This window comes from Tachyglossus aculeatus, chromosome 5, assembly GCF_015852505.1.
Source record: "Tachyglossus aculeatus isolate mTacAcu1 chromosome 5, mTacAcu1.pri, whole genome shotgun sequence".
Lineage (NCBI taxonomy): Eukaryota > Metazoa > Chordata > Mammalia > Monotremata > Tachyglossidae > Tachyglossus > Tachyglossus aculeatus.
The window spans coordinates 97,782,810-97,789,907 of NC_052070.1; the positions used below are offsets into that span (position 1 = coordinate 97,782,810).

At 42.4% G+C, this 7,098-nt stretch overlaps 1 non-coding gene across 1 annotated transcript; it reads left to right on the forward strand.

Moving 5' to 3' along the window:
* The first annotated feature begins 250 nt into the window (after positions 1–250).
* Positions 251–388, forward strand: LOC119929145. Its single transcript, XR_005451284.1, has one exon. It is a non-coding gene; the product is annotated as a small nucleolar RNA SNORA7 (small nucleolar RNA).
* Positions 389–7,098: the final 6,710 nt, after the last annotated feature.

Consider the following 7,098-nt stretch of genomic DNA (forward strand, 5'->3'; position numbering starts at 1 on the left):
TCCCTTTCATTTCTAAGGACCTAGGATTCTCTGACAGAGCAGGAATGGATTGAAGAGAGAGGGAGAATGGAGGCTGAGTGGAAGAGGAAGATGCAAGAGAGAAGATGAGAATACAGAGAGCTACACTTAGGAGGGAAAGGAAAGAATGAGAGAATCAAGGAAAGAAGTATCAAAAAGGAAAAGAACTGCAAGAGAGGGAGAAGTTATAGAACAGAATAATATTAATAATAATTGTGGCATTTGTTAAGCTCCCCTCTAAGGATCGCACCTGGAGAGTCTCCAGTACTCTATCAGTCTTGGCTAAGGGAGGGAGAGTCAAGCAGAGGCATTACCATTCCATTCCTAGCTTGGGCAATTGATAGTGAGTGGAAGACAATCTGCTACAAGTCAAAACTCACATGTGTTGGGCAGCAGCACCATGGGAGAGAGTCAAGGGAGGATACTCAAATTTACTGAGTGGAAGAAGGCAATGGTAAACCATTTCCATATTTTTTTTTTACCAAGAAAACACTATGAATACACTACCAGAACAATTGCAGATGGAGGTGAGGCGTTCCAGGAGAGATGTGTCCATGGAATTGCTAAGGGTAGGAGATGACTCCAAAGCATAAGACAAGATTGGTTAATTGCTTACTATGTGCCAGGCACTGAATGAACTGCTGGGGTAGATACAAGCAAACTGTGCTGGACCTAGTCCCTGTCCCTCATGAGATTCAAAGTTTCAATCCCGATTTGAGGCACAGAAAAGTGAAGTGACTTGCCCAAGGTCATATAGTAGATAAGTGTTAGAACCCATGATCTTTGACTCTCAGGTCCATGCTCTATCCACTACAGCATGCTGCTTCAGGCAATGGAGAGGCAAAGAAAATAATAATGATGGCATTTGTTAAGCACTTACTATATGCCAAGCACTGTTCTAAGTGCTGGGGGAGATGCAAAGTTATCAGGTTGTCCCACATGGGGCTCACAGTCTTAATCCCCATTTTACAGATGAGGTAACTGAGGCATAGAGATGTTAAGTGACTTGTCCAAAGTCACACAGCGGACAAGAGGAGGAGCAGGATTAGAACCCATGACCTCTGACTTCCAAGACCGTGCTCTTTCCACTAAGCCACACTGCTTCTCATTAAGAAAAACAGAATGAGGACCAGGGAAGAGGGAAGAAAGACAAATGGTGCGACAGGGTGGGAAGACTAGAGACTATCAGGCGTTTTGCTGTTCTGTTATCAGAACCCTTTAGTGGAGACCTTAACCCAAGGCTACTTCAGCCCAATGGATAAAGGCACACACTGCTAGGATCAAATCTCTCAAGACCTCTCCTTTCCTGCACCTCCCACAGCCATACGCTTTCCCCATATATGAACCTCTGCTGGGGCTACTGATCTGGGGAAACAAAAAAAAGCCTCATAGTGTCATGGAAGGGCAGAAAGAGCCTGAGGTGGGAATGCATTTGACCCTCTATCCCACTATCTGGCCCTGCCCAGTCACTTGCCTTAAATCAAAATCTGCAGCTCTTCCCCAGCAAACATTGATGGCTGCCACCCTATCCGCTGATCTGAGCTGCGTCTCCTTTCATTCCCTCCCTGAACCCTGGCTTCATTGATTCAATCATATTTATTGAGTGCTTACTGTGTGCAGAGCACTCTACTAAGTGCTTGGAAAGTACAATTCAGCAATAGAGACAATCCCTGCCCACAACAGGCTAACAGGCTAGAAGAGTACAGACATAAAAACATGGGAATGTGGGCCCCCTCAGACCTCTCCACTCCCATAAAGACAGTTATCCACAGCCGAAGTACCCAGGGAAGACAGTGCAATCCCATGGCAGATTCATGTGGCTGTTGTCAACCATCACGGAGAATGCACCTGACTCAGTTCTGGGCTTGTCAGGGAAAAATTCCTTCAGCCCTTAATGCCAGGTCACTAAGGAAACTTGAGTGCGCTGCCTCAAAAGGAAAACTGCCCTTGAGAAAGTCCTTGCCTTAACTAAGAATGTCAGGTCTCTGATCTAGAGTAAGAGCAAATTTTGAAAAATCTCCACCTGCATAGAATGATGATACTTAATAATAGTGATGGCATTTGTTTTAACAAATATACTTAAATGAACTAAGCACTGGGGTACATACAAGATAAACAAGTCTGACTTTCTCCTACGCAGGGCTCACAATCTAGGGCGGATGGAGAATAGCTTTTGAGTCACCATTTTACAGGTAGGGAAACTGAGGACCAGAGAAGTAAAGTGACTTGTCCAAGGTCTCTCAGTAGCTAAATGGCAAAGCTGGGATTAGAACCCAGGCCCTCCAATTCTCAGGCCTGTGCTCTTTCCACCAGGTCAAGCTGTTTTTTTATGGTTTTTTTAAATGGTATCTGTTAAGCTCTTACTATGTTCTAAGCATTATATTACTTACTATGTTCTAGTCACTGCTGAGGTAGATACAAGCCAATCAGGTTGGACACAATCCTTGCCTCAAATGGGCTTACAGTATTAATCCCCATTTTACTGGTAAAGTAACAGGCATAGAAGTGACTTGTCCAAGGTTACATGGCAGACAAGTGGCAGAGCTGGGATTGGAACCCATGACCTTCTGACTTCCAAGCCAGTGGTCTATCCACTATGCCATGCTGCTTCTCTAATATTGATGATGAAAGTCTTTACTTAGCACTTCAGATGTGTCCATCAATCAATAGTCTTTATTGAGCATGTAAGGTATGCAAAGTGCTATACTAAGCACTTGGGCAAGTACAATGCAACAAAGTAGGTAGACATGACGCCTGCCCACTAGGAACTTATAATCTACAGGGGGACAGACATTAAAGGAGATTACGGATAGAGGAAATAGAGTATAAGAATATTTGCATAAGTGCTTTAGGGATGGGGTATCAAAATATTTGAGGGAAACAACTAAATTAATAATCAACACAGAAGAGAGGTCAGATATGTAAAATGAAGATCCAATTACTGGGCTAAACACTGGGGCAAGACAATCAGCTTGTGCACATATCCTGTTTGCCACACAAAACCAAAACTTAAGAGGGTGAATGGGTATTTCATCTCCATTTTACAAATGAGGAACCTGAGGCCCAGAGAAATCGTGAGTCACTCAAGGTCACACAGCAAGCAAGTGGAGGAGGTGGAAATAGAATCTGTGTCTTCCTGCCTACAGGTCCTGAGCTTTCCACGAAGCTGAGTTGTAAGGCTGCCTCAGGATGGTGTGTGCCATAGTCTCAGACATTTAATAATAATGATAAATGCGGTATTTAAGTGTTTATGTGCCAGACATTCCCTCATTCATCTATTGAGTGGCTGCCCACCTTAGCCACACCTGAACCAGACTTGCATCTTGGAACTGATTGACACTGATGATTTGATCCAGCTTGCAGGTTTGCTGCTGATACCTGCGGGCTGGGTGGGGGAAACATGACTTTGAAGTACCCTTTGTGCCATCTGTTTGGTTAACTGTACCAGCCACCATATACCTGGTGCCACAGGCCTGGGAATCAGGACACCCGAGTCCCTCATGTGTGGAATTCACAGTCTAATAGGACAGGATAACAACCAACGAATCCCCATTTTACAATGCCTCAGTTTTCTCATGTGTAAAATGGGGATTGAGACTGTGAGCCCCACATGGGACAAGGGACTATGTCCAACCTGATTTGCTTGTATCCACTCTGGTACTTAGAACAGACACCTGGTACATAGGAAGTACTGAATAAATACCATAGTTTTTATTCATTACTGTAGGTAATGATGATGATGATACTTGTTAAGCTCTTTCTATGTGTCAAACACCATTCTAAGCACTGAGGTAGGTACAATTCATCTCAATGGACACAGTTCCTGTCCCACATGGGACTCACAGTCTAAATAGGAGAGAGAACTGGTATTGAATCCCCATTTTGCAGATGAGGAAACTGAGGTGCAGAAAAGTGAAGTGACTTGCCCTAGAACTCACAGCAAACAAGTGGCGAAGCTGGGATTAGAACTCAGGTCCTTCGACTCCCAGGGCTGTGCTCTTTTCACCAAGCCACACTGCTTCTCCATATGATTCCAGGTTCTTATCATGAGAAGTTTAGGAGTGATCCCATGAGGAAGTAGTACAGGAAATATTCTCCGAGAAAGGGTCAGATGTCCCCTACCGTAGCTCACCCTCTACTTTAAATGAAAGACGTCAGAGTAGCCAGCCAGTTTTGCAGTCAGGGTTAATTGGAAAACATAGAACCATAAAGCACAGTTCAGCCATTCCAATGTTTCCAGCTGCTTCAGCACTCCAGAGATAAGAATAGATCACTCAAAGGCATTGAAAATGTTAATTTTTCAAGACTCGGAATTATTTTCATTTCACATAGATTTTCTACCCTGTTAGCGCCTCTTTCTGATTTGCTCAGTTTACTGATTTAACCTTGTGGCTTCTTGATTCCTTTCCTTTTGTCTCTGTCCTCTCCACTGTCTGTTCAGCCAGTTCTTGTAACCCATTTTCTCCTACCTCATTTTGGATTCAGTTGTAGGAAGCACTTGAGAAATAGCTACCCTAATGGAAAATAGCCTCATTTCCCTTCAGTATTTCTTTACTTCTCTTTTATGGGTATTTGCCTGCGATAACACTATAAATGAGCAACACGTATACTAACACTCCTCCTCTTGGAAGTGAAATGGAACTCACATTGGACATTCTGTCCAGACAATGTTTTCAAAATGTGTTATTCTGGCACCTGCTTTTCATACCAGTTTTATTTCCCACAGTCCACTACTGTTTCCTGCCCTCTTTTCTACTTCAGAAAGAAAAGGACTAGAACCCCATCCTCAAAAATCCCAAATTGGTATAGCATGATCCAGTGGAATTTCCTAGGATTCTTTATATATTCTTATCAATGAAAAATACCTTTAGGCCAGGTAGACTTTAAAGCTGAACAAGTAAATTGAAGGCCCAGAAATGAATGATCAATCTACTGTTTATTTTTCAAACCGCATTGGTTTTCACCACCTTCATTATGGTGACATCTAGATATCAAACCAGTGGTATTTATTGAGCACTTAAGTGCATGGCAATGTACAAAGCTAGATATGGCAGAGAAAATAGTCTCCCACTTCAAAATCCCTCTCTTGATCATCTATACACAAAATAAAATATAGGTATTATTTAGGTAATTAGAATTTTTAAAGTACAATAAGTAACCATCGCTCCCAGAAGATTGCACAATCCAGCTCACCCTCTCAATTGGTCAAATTCCAAATTTAAGAACAGTTCTATAGTGCAGTGATGTTTGCCATTAATTCCTTCTTCACTTCAGCCCAGCTGAAATCCTATAGACAGGTCTTCTATGCTAGCCTGGGTTGTCTAAACAAGTCACATGTTAGATAACTAGAAGAGTTACATTTTAACAACTAAATTTACAGACTTTACTGATGGAGTTCCTCGTTTCAGGAGGCTTGTGTAAGCAAATGGCTTGAATAAGTTGTTTCCTTATAGAACAACTACATGGACCAAAGTCTAAATCTTGGGAAGGAGAAGCTTATCTGTACAACCTTTGTATGGTTAGCTGTGTGGCAACAACTTTATTTCAGGCTATATTTAGTTCCTAAGAAGTCAGATGAAAAGAACCATATGAGACAGCTAGAGAATTCTCGCTTTTTAATCATTATCCATGCCATTGCTAATTAAATCTGCAGAGCAAGCTGACATCACTCCATGGTACATCCAAATGAATATCGAACACGTGACTTCCCTAGATGAAAGATTGCATTGGTTTAAGTTGAAAAAACACTCATAAATTCCTTCAAAAGCAGAAGATGTTTCATTGGGGAAACTTGAAGCTTGGATAGAAAGACTTACTCCAGTTTTATTCTTTAACCAATAGCCAGTGCCTGAAAGCTGTGCATTAAACTAAGGGAATGAAAAGTAAATACACATTTAATGACACTCATTGGTCTAGGAGGAGACTTAGAAGACTTTCTTTGAAAAATGAAAACACCAGTGAAAGCTACTCAAGCAGAAAGGAAGATGGGTAGGGCAAGCAGAAGACTGACACACACCAGGCTGAACCAAGCATCAGAAGCCCCCAATTTTACAGTTGATTGATCCTTGAAGAATAATTTCCTATGAGCAAGAAAGGGCAAAAAGCAGCAATTCTGCAGCATCAAATCCTGTGGACTGTGGAAGTCTAAGGAAACTCTGAGCTATTTCAATGTCCAACTTCCTATGTGGAGGGCTGACATACAAAATTTCCAGAGAGTTGGAAGAGTTCATGGAATCAATCAGTAGTATTTATTGAGCCCCTGCTGTGTGCAGAGCAGAACAGTAATGGCTAGAGAGTACAGTATTAATCAATCATATTCATTGAGCACTTTTATGCAGAGCACTGTACTGAGCACTAGAGAGAGTACAGTTTAACAGAACATCATGCTCACAGCAAGTTTACAGTCTAGAGGGATAGACAGACATTAATGTAAATGAATTAAATTCATGCATTCAATCATATTTGAGTGCTTATTGTGTGCAGAGCACTGTACTAAGCACTTGGGAAAATGCAATGGACTTGAGGGAGGGGCAAATAGAAACTACAAATCCTAGTGCAATGGTGATGCAAAATGAGTGGGAGAAGAGGAAATGAGGTCTTAGTTGGGGAAGACCCCTTGAAGCAGAGTTACTCATTCAATCACATTTGAGTGCTTACTGTCTGCAGGTTAGATGTGTTTTTAATAAGGCTTTGAAGATGGGGAGAGTGAAAGTCTGTTGGGGTGAAAGGGGCTGGTGGGGGGTTCAGAGGCCAGAGTCAGCATGTGAGCAAGGGGTAGACAGTGAGGTAGACAAGATACAGCTACTGTGAGAAGGTTGGGATTAGAGGAGCAAAGGGAGCAGGCTGGATTGTAGATGGAATTCAGTGAGGTAAGGCAGAAGGTGGCAAGCTGATTAAGTGCTTTAAAGCCAGTGGTAAGGAGTTTCTGTTTGATGAAGAGGTGGATGAGCAACCCCTGGAGCTTCTTGAGAAGTGGGGGAACGTGGACTGAATGGTTTTGTAGAAAAATGATCTGGGCAGCAAAGTATGGACTGGAGTGGAAAGAGATAGGAGGCAGGGAAGTCAGTAAGGATGTCAGTG